General features: G+C 35.8%; 1 protein-coding gene across 1 annotated transcript in view; it reads left to right on the top strand.

The window, feature by feature from the left end:
- Positions 1-10,682, top strand: part of LOC135217138 (cGMP-dependent protein kinase, isozyme 2 forms cD4/T1/T3A/T3B-like) — a 679,403-nt gene that overhangs the window by 326,117 nt on the left and 342,604 nt on the right. The window lies entirely within an intron of this gene.

Here is a 10,682-nt window from a genome sequence, read left to right as displayed (position 1 = left end):
TAAATATGAGTTCTTTGACCTGTTGGTGTGCTTCCCCTGCCTTCATTGTGTGTGTATATATATATATATATATATATATATATATATATATATATATATATACACACATATATATATATATATATATATATATATATATATATATATATATATATATATATATATTTACATATGATGCAAGCAGTGAATGTGGAGTAGGCGCCATTTACTGATGATACAGCCCTATATCATGTGCAGACTAGTGAACGAATTTCAATGTTTGTACGATGTGGAAATCAGGAAGATGGGACAGTGAATATTATTAACATGGAGGGAGGGAGAAGGAGAGTAATGCATTCATATAGGTATTTTGGAAGTAAATAGTAAAGAGTGGAATCATAGTTTAAGAGAAGAGAGGAAGGTAGGAAGGGTGTGGTCGAAAGATTGGGAAGGATCTTGAAGTGTTCGTAGAAAGTAAGGTATGAAGAGAATGGTGAGTCTTCTCTCCTTTATAGAAGTGAATTGTGGATGCTGAGTGTAAGTGGAAGACATAGAATGAACCTGTTGAGGTTAAATTTTTAGTTAGACTGCAGGAGGAAGTGAAAATGTGAGAACTGTAGAAATGTTAGCTGTGAAAGGATGGACCTGTGAGTTTTGAGATGGTTTGGTCACGTTGAAAGAATATAGAACGGTAGATAAATCCGGAAGAGACCACATTTTGGAAGGTTTAGTAGCACTGAGGAAAGAAAGACATAGGAAGTTCTGGATAGATGGAGACAAATAGGGCAATATCCAAGCAACACAAGATTGCTTGTCAAATAAGGGGAATGGGGGTTCGACGCACTGCTGATCATTGTTCTGTAGGGAATTGTGGCGACTAATTTTGTGAAAACCTGTTGCAGAGGAAGCCATTCATGATTAAGAAATGTGATGTTTTATGATACATATTTTATTATACATTTTTGTACACATACCTCGGCAATACCATAACAGTACCTGAACACAAAGTCAAGCTTTTAATAGGAAAGTTCGTTGATCACGTTGCATGTGAGCCACCAGGGCACAAGAGGCAAAAAATATTTTGGTTTTATGTTGTTTCTGTTATTGATTACATATTATTGTCATATGTTATAGCACCACAACCCGTTTCCGTAGTTTTCTGAAATTCCCATCTGTTATATTATCTTGGTTTTTAGTTTCTTGTTCTGTTACATTTTCTTTTTTAAACATTCAACCATTTTGCTTTGGGAAGCGTCATTACAATTGATAGCGTTCTAAATTCTCCCCCACGTTGATATTGAACATCTTGAATAATAATGGCGAAAATATTAGTATCGTACGGATTCTCTTTTCGGAATCTAACATACTTCATGAATCGAGACCAGTGGGACTGTTCCCATTCTTATGATGAGCCCTTTGCCATGCAGCGATATTGTCAGAGGCAGTCTCTTCAGAATGACAGCCATTTCCCGTGTGGGTGGGTTTTACCGGTGTCGCAGTCCTTGCCGAGATGTTTAAGAATGGCAGCTCAGTTTCCTTCTCTGAATAAGCAATGCTTCGTTGGAGATCATTCATTTATTCTGTCCGGTTGGTTGTTCATTCCCTTCTTAACTCGAGAGCGGGGAATTTTGATGTCGCAACGATCGTAAAATAATGATGCATTGAGGCGTTGGTGTTCTTGACGAAGCTTCGAGAGTTGTTGGCATTTCGTAAAAGGAAGTTGTGTAGAATCTGCAGTTGTTCTTATACTCTGCTGCATCATTTTGCAGAAGTGCGTTTATTCTTGAATAGTTCAGGAGGCGAGTCTCTTCCGTTGAGATTTTCTTCTGAACAAAATAGTATATAGCATACACTGGTTGCCAAATTCCTAAAACTGATCATATATCATATTCAATTGGCAAATTCTATATATATATATATATATATATATATATATATATATATATATATATATATATATATATGTGTGTGTGTGTGTGTGTGTGTGTGTGGTGTGTGTGTGTGTGTGTGTTTGTGTGTGTATTATGAATGTAATGTATATTTATAAATATAGTATATATAAATGTGTATATATATGACGTAATCTTCATGGAAACGAATAAATAATTAGTCAAGTCAATCCACTTGAAGGAAGATCTGAAGAAAATTCGTCAAGGTCTCCTGGAGTACGAAACGGTCGTGATAAAGCTCTAGCAGTCTAGCTCTACTTATCGTTTTCTATTCAAACCTTCCTTCATATGGTTGTTTTATTCACACACTCACACACACACACACACACACACACACATATATATATATATATATATATATATATATATATATATATATATATATATATATATATATATAGAGAAGTAATGATCCCCTTGGAAACTGACGTGATTGCTTGAATAAGAGAGAAAGTGATAGAAAATTGGTGTGAGTGGAATACTTAAGAGTTTTAGACGGATTTGAGAGCCAGTGCTTATAAAGAACGTATATTTGTGCTTGCTTTTATTATATCGGCGATAGAGTAATGAAACGAGATTGGATTCTGTTGTTTATCTGCTTCAGATTTTGAAATTAGTCTCTCTCTCTCTCTCTCTCTCTCTCTCTCTCTCTCTCTCTCTCTTCTCTCTCTCTCTCTCATTAGCAACGTTTTATGAACACAAAAACAGAAAAATATACATGTTATCCAAGTTCTGAGTTTTGTTATCGATCTAAAGGGCGTGTTTTGCCGTTTAGATAAATTGACTTTTTATTTTTTTTATTCTGTTCATTTCACTGGGTCTGTAGTAACAAGGGACCTTCTCTCTGTTATTCATACATTTTTTTACTCCACTCATTTCTTGTAGTTGACTGCTGTTTATTTGAAAATAAGACTATGTACGTAATCCCTTGCGGTAACTAAATATTCCGTGAAGCAAGTTATATACTGTGCTATCCGCACCATCACAAGTCCTTGATATTAGAAATCTCCATACTCTGCCATCTGTTGTTTCAATGTCATTTCTTGATGAATAAATAGCTCGGCTCTTTTGACACAGGAATGTATTGATGATCCTCTTCAGAGTGTACTAGTTTCTTATTTTTTTTTTATATTGTCGTCTGATGGTTATTTCCAAATTGAATGTAATGTTTGTAATTGTTATGTTTTTACAGGTGATTGTTAGGTAAGGGACAATGCATACTATTTACTGTTTTTCAGTAACACCAGCATTTCATTATTTGGATTGCACGGGATTATGTTTGGTAAATTGTGTAGTAATGTACCCCGATAAATCTGGCTCATTGCGTTTAAGCTAGGAAATTTGGGGGATTTGAAATTTATATTTGTTAAGAGCATAATGATATTTCTGGTCATAAAAGTTCCGGTCATTTTTCTCAAAAAAAAAAATGCCAAATTACTAAAGTTCGCGGAGAAACTCATTAGCATCGTAATTTCTTTTGCATCACAATGTGACAAGTTTATGTTTTACTACAACTGTGCCAGCTCCGCAGACTCAATTCAGTGAATTGTTTCTCGTCGCTAAAGCGCCCTAACCTGTTACGGTATTGTGAGGTTACATCGTTATCGCTAACGGAAATGTGTACAGCTGATAGAGAATCCCTTGGATTCTTTTCTGTGGTTGTTTTGTTTTCTCATAGAGTGTGACATCCATATGGCTGTACATCCTTCACGGATATCAACGTTATTTTCGTAAATTCTCTTCTCTCCACCGTGTATGTGCACTCCGTGTAACAGTAGGTGAGAAGCGACAGATAAAACTATTATTGTGGTCGTAATTTATCTGGTACAAGGGATGGATATGATTTTTTTGTTATCATCATTTTCCGATAGCCTAAGAAGAGAGAGAGAGAGAGAGAGAGAGAGAGAGAGAGAGAGAGAGAGAGAGAGAGAGAGAGAGTAGAGTAGATTTTGATATGGACGAAAACCGTTACATGATAAATCGCCCTTTTCAAACCAGGGGATGATGAAGAATTATTGGAAAAATAGATCGCAGAAGTAGGGCATCCCTTTTTTTTTTTTTTTTTATCTAAACGTAGAAGAAACCATTATATTATTTTAAACGTGCTTTAGCAGATTCTTGACATTCTAAAGGAGTCATAGCTATTGAATTGAACACAGTTGCTATTCCTTAACAATATTATCATATTGATTAGATTAACAATAGTTTGCTTTTTGGTGTTCATTTTGAGTTTGAATTTCGTTTCGTATGACAGATCCAAAAGTCTTCTATTTTATGAGTTTACGTTAAGGCCATACATAGTACGAAGAGATGAACATTACAGATGATTTTTGGATCAATTAAATGTTTCCAGCTCAGCTGAATTTAAAGCTGTGGTAGTCTGAATAATCTAAGGGTTTTTATCTACATAACGTACCTAGATTAATTAATACAATAACTAATTGGTTTATTTCGTCGTATTTATATATGGGAAACCTCAATGTGTTTGCATTGTGTAAATCGAGTCTTTCAAATATATAGGAACAGTGATATTCAGTGGAGGTTCTCTTAAGTGTGATTTTAAGGAAAGAATAAAAAATAGAAGGCACACTGAATAAAATTTGGAAATATAAGCCAGTGACAATGCATACAAAATGAAGATTATAAATTAATCTAAAACAGCCTTTAACTTTGTGCGGACAAGAATCGCGTTAAGGCAATGAATGTGTCGGAGATGTCGTCGATTTAAGAATAAAGCTACAAGAAGAATACAAGGAATCGGGTGGTGGCTGGATAAAGTTGGAAATGATAACATATGGGAAATTATGTAAGTTTCAGTTGTAGATAAGGTAGAAGCGCTTGAAATGAGTGGAGATTTATGGAGGCGAAAGTAAAGATCGAAGATGATGAGTTGCGGAATTCCTCTGATGCCATTTTTTCCCCCCGGTTCTGTTGAACTTTGATTTAGTTAAGGAAGATAAAACTGTTTACACTCCAATCAGGCGGTTTTTCGAAGTTCGGGGGGAACAACTTTACACAACAGGGTTTATCATATTTGAAATTTCCCAAGATGTTGACAGTTCTATGACCCTCGCTTTAAACACTTTGGAGAGGGCTGCCCTGGACCCTTTTAACAGCCGAAACAGAGAAAGGTTTTTCCTCAAATCTCAGAAAGAGAAGGAAATCAGCTCCATCCCATAAAGTTGTTTTGAAGGGATGTAAATTCCTCTTATTGCGCTGGGTTTTATGAGAAAAAAATTTGAAAATTGTAGTACAGATTCAAGTTTCAACACCCTTTGGCCCCCGTTAGAGGATCGAGCCATCGGTGCACCTTACATGGTTTACTGTAAGCATTGCTAAAGGGTGTTTGCAGCGTCTCTTGGGTCCCCAACTGCTTCCCCTTTTTGCCCCTTTTACTTTACCTCTGTTCCACCTTCCTTCTTCAAGCTTGTTGTCCAACCTCTGTGGCTATTACTTCTTAGTGCAACTGTGGGGTTTTCTCCCCATTTCCAACTTTAGACCTGTGTACTTCATTCATTTTATTTTCTGGATCTCTGTAACTTGCCATCCAGCCGCTGCAACTCTCTCTCTCTCTCTCTCTCTCTCTCTCTCTCTCTCTCTCTCTCTCTCTCTCTCTCTCTCTCTCTCTCTCTCTCTCTCTCTCTGTTTGAAGTGCTGAATGCAGAAAGCGTCCCAATGCTTGGCATGACAGCCAAAATTTGTTTAAATGAAAGCCTTTGCTTTTGGAGAAACGATTTTTCATTATTATTTGCTAAGTATACTTTTAAGTCATTTTGTAGAGTAGGAAAGAAGGACAGGAGAACGAATGTTACTCATGAATTAAAACTTTCTTGGAATCATTGTTGTCCTTCATAGCATTTCAGGCTTAATTATACTCGGTTTTGTTCCATCTGTCCACCCGCCTGTGGTGTGTGCGTATGGTAACACTGCGTCCCGGGCTTTAGGTTACATTCAGCTTACATTCAGCAATAATGGTAATATCCTGTTTCGAATATTAACGGTGTAATTCGCATACAGTAAATTATTAAAACATTTTTCAGTTGCAAATGTACACCCAGATGTCTTTTTATTTACCTAAGACTTACACATAGCGTAACTATCTAAAGCCCGGGACGCAGTGTTACCATACGCAAACACCACAGGCGGATGGACAGATGGAAAAAAACAGAGTATAGTTCCTCATGGAAGTTATTAACGTTTTGAGCCTTAATTAAATCCGTATTAGTCAGGATTTCAGTGAAATCATTATAATCGCATCCAATTCGCTGAATGTGTACCAATTTGTTATCGCCACATCTCGGAACTGCATGATAGGCTTGCTCGTTTGCTCTCTGGTGAAATGAAGCCAAAGTTGGACATGATTCATTTCTTACTGAAGTTTCTGGAAGAAAGAAAAGAACCACTAGTTTTGTCGAAGGTCGCCGATTGGACTAGACTTTTTATTTTCTGTCCTACTGTTTCTGTATGTTTCATCACCTGAAGGATGAAAACAATTGGTTCTGACTCGCCTAGAGTTGTCGATGTCATCGCAGGCTTTTGTTTGAATCAAGTTGTATCTCGAGTAGATTTCATAGATCGCAATATACAGAGGTTTTTCAGGTCGTGGGACGAACACATCAACCAACGTCAAAATAAAGAATTGGAAATGACCCCCAACTTTTCTTTGCCCTGAAATATTGTATGCAATTTTTGTCTTTTAGCATTGCTCTCTCTCTCTCTCTCTCTCTCTCTCTCTCTCTCTCTCTGATGGACTAAAAAGTCTTTGAGACATCCTAATCCTTGTAACTCTGTAACTTATCTTTTGTATTGCAGAATGGTGTCCTGGGTTTTAAATTAGCTTCTTGAGTCGTAGCGTACTTATATATATTTTATTAAATCGCCAATATTGATTGCAACGTCACAAAGTTACGCGAGTGTTAGCAAGAGTACTATTATATAATGCGTACGTGTGTGTGTGTGTGTGTGTGTGTGTGTGGCAAAATCTGTTCATTCGTAGCAACTCTGCGAAAGTACCTATTGAAATGAGAAGCTATAAATCTTGTCTGCCTGTCATTTCTAATGGTCGATTGAGTTGTCAAAGCAAAATCTGTTTGTTTGTAGAAGGCGCAAGGAAGAATCTGCTTAGGGGTTTACTGGAATAGGATCTAGGGTTGTTTGAAAGTGAACATTGTGTACGTTTAGGTTCTTCGCCCCTTTCCTTTGGCCTTCTACCATACCTGATTGTGTTCACAGAAAGCATGGATCTCATTGCTCTTCTCCCCTGAATTTTCACTTAAATAGTGTGCATCTCCCATGACACTTTCATTCGTCATTCACCGGAAGTGCTTTTGGTTATTTTTCTCGTTAATAGTGTTTCAAAGGAAATTATGCAAAATTGGTTTTAAGTCATCATTTATATGGAACTTTTTGAAATTCCATAATTGGTACTAAATCCGTTAAAAAAAAAAAGAACTAGATGTCCTCAGTGCGCAGAATCGTCCCTGGTGCACAAATTCCCATCAAATAAATGATTTGATTTTGACGATAATCTGACTGCGACAATAATGATCACATAATAACAAAATACAGTTTTTATTTTGTTATGATGTGGGCATTCTTTAAAAATTTAAAAAACGTTTGCTGTTAGAATTGTGTTTATTTTGAAATAGGCACCTGGTTAAACACAGTCAAACTTTGGGAATGTAGATGGTCATGTTTTCCCCAGTATAAGGAGTAACACGAGTGAGCCACTTTCATTGAAATTTTTATAAGACACTATTCTGAACAAGTTTGCAAATATGAGTCTGAAACGTCATACATTTACAGAGGAGTACATTTAAAGCTTTACCATGTTGTTTTGAAGGGCAGTTTTATTATGTAAAATGTTTATTCACATAATACATCCTATGTATAGTTAGTCTTACTCACAAGGGTTATTATGCATGTAAACCAGATCTCTTGGAATATTTTAGCAACTTTGTTGTAGTCTATATAAAGGTACAAATTCTGGTGTCCAGATGTTGTTTATATATATATATATATATATATACTATATATATATATATATATATATATATATATATATTATATATATATATATATATATATGGTAGAAGCCACGAAGGAAAGTGAAACAGTGGAGTGCTACGAGATCTTTCGACTCAGTTGTGTTCGATTCTAGGTACTTATTTCCTTTACAATCTGTCATTTACACGACCCTTCCTTGTACACTCATGTTTTTATGTAGTATGTCAGTCTGCTAAGTAAAGGACCCTGAGTCGAAAGATCTCGCCGCAACACACTGTTTCACTTTCCTTCGTGCTTCTACCTTTATTTATATATTCACCACGTTCCAAATTTTCGTGATTCAGTTATACATACATATATATATATATATATATATATATATATATATACTATATGTATGTATGTATGTATGTATGTATGTAGTATGTATGTATGAGTGTATGTGTGTGTGTGTGTGTTTGTGTAAATAAATTCATCTGTTAAATAGGATACGTCTCAAGCAGTGGTAGTCAGACCATCGAAATATAGTCCTTAGCTTTAAACCATAGTGTTTTGATGGGTCTTTTATACTTTATATATATATATATATATATATATATAATATAATATAATATATATAATATAATATAATATAATATAATATAATATAAAACTCATCATGTGCGTCATCATCATCCTCGTCCTAAGCAGCGCCGTCATCACTTCTTTCACCTGCACCGTCTCCATCATCGGGTGGGTGGCTTTCACATGTTGGCAGCAGTACTTGTTTATATGGAACTTGTGATCCCCCATTCACTGCGTTAAGCAAATGAGTATACTAGCGGTGGACTTTGTTGTGATAGACATTTGGGAAATCTCTCTCCACTGATTCGCGTAAAAAGGAACGTTGTTACATCGTTTGGAATTAACATTTTTTTCTTGGTTGTATAAAGGATATATAGAGAACATATACATTCACATCATTTACCGATCTTCAGAGAATGGACACTTGACAATATTTGCCGCTGTCTTGCTAATTGGAGCTGTTAATTTTGGATTGCCAATATACCAGTTATCAGTGCCCATGAGTAGTTCTTTCAAATGATCCTTATAAATCTTGGTCACCTTTGATATACCGACAACTTTCATGCCATACGGACTAAGGAGAAAGTAATCAGAAAATTATTCGTCTGCAATACCGTGTTGCAGATTACTGGTCTTGACGTTGAAAAACTGAGTTTGACGTTTCACTTTACATTCGCAGATTGGGCTTCCTTGGCCAAATTTCATTTAATAAAGGAAGTCGTTTTCGATACATCAGTTGCAGTACAGCCATAATATCGAAATACTGTGGACATTCTACCGGACAGATAAGAAAAGATCGCAGGCTTGTAAGAGTAACATTTCTGTGAGCAATGGGTTTCCGTGAGCAGCAATCTCTCATTGGTGGATGTGTTGAAAGGATGTCGTTTGCGGTTGCACCGAAAGCGACCAAGTTCTCCGGCTTTGTTTCTAAAATAAGTTAGGTTGAGACATTTTTTTCTGCGGCAACATATGCTAGCAACATAGACTGAGAAATAAAGTGCGACTGTACTGCTCTGTTGATAAGCCTTTGTGTTGCATGAGGTCAGGACATTGACATCTGTGGAGTGTTTGGAGTACATAATGGGTGGGCACTTTATGTTAATACCACAAATCGACCAGATTCCATTCCGTTGTATACATGATAAGCGTACAACAGGGCCATTCGTATCGTTTAATCTGATAATGAAAAATCTTTATTCGTGTTTCTGAATGGTATCTTTATAAAAGTATAATATAAATGCATTGGTCCTTATAAAAGTATAATGTAAATGCATTGGTGCTAGGCATGATTAAACCAGTTACATTTATATTTTGCGGGATTTCAGAGAAGTTTGTGAATAATTTGATACTATGATATTCAGACAAATTATATCTTACGAGACAGGAAGTTCAATTTTGATCGTTGTTAACGAATACAAGTAACTCCCAATCTCTAGATAAAAGCACCGAGGTGTATATGCTCGTTCTCTGTAAGCGGATTTGATTACAACTTTTGAAATATCTGGGCATCTGGTCTCGAAACTGTTTATGAAAGTTAATCAGAACCTCAACCTTGTGGCTTTATGATATAGAGATAATTTTCTACACCGAGTTTACTCGGCACTGATGTGTAGTAAACGGTTTAACATTTTTTTTTTTGAGGACTCATTGCCTATACAAAATAATCGAAACCATATCAGCGATGTGGTTATTAATGATAATATAGAATTGACGATTGCAGTTATTGAGAATTCTTGTCTTACACTTTGTATAGGTATCCAAATATAGTTCGATTTCGAGGATTGGCGTTAAATCCATTGTTTCATGATCGATATAACAGTTACGAAGAGGTTTAGATGTTAGTCTTGTTCCATTGTAGAAGATAGTCTACTTTGTATCCTGTCAGGAAATTTAGATTTTAATTTTATTACTCAATTTTCCTCCAGTAATTTGCTTAACATTTATGGTAATCTATTTTCCCTCCGTGGGTTGATTTAATATAAGATCTTTTTTATCATTTATTAATGCACTTGCCTGTTAGTTACTCTAGTAATGCCGGTAGGCTACGACCTGGGTCATCACATGCCACTCTATAGCTAAAGTAAAGTTAATGCTTTAATGATCTCAAGTTACATTACAAGAGATTGTTATGAATATACGTATACCATTCAGAGCACCGAGGTTTTGTTGCGCAGTTTTTGAAAT

The sequence above is a fragment of the Macrobrachium nipponense genome, chromosome 7 (assembly GCF_015104395.2).
Source record: "Macrobrachium nipponense isolate FS-2020 chromosome 7, ASM1510439v2, whole genome shotgun sequence".
NCBI classification, from domain to species: domain Eukaryota; kingdom Metazoa; phylum Arthropoda; class Malacostraca; order Decapoda; family Palaemonidae; genus Macrobrachium; species Macrobrachium nipponense.
Note: the sequence above shows the minus strand (reverse complement) of the source record. Positions and strands in the feature narration are given on the sequence as shown.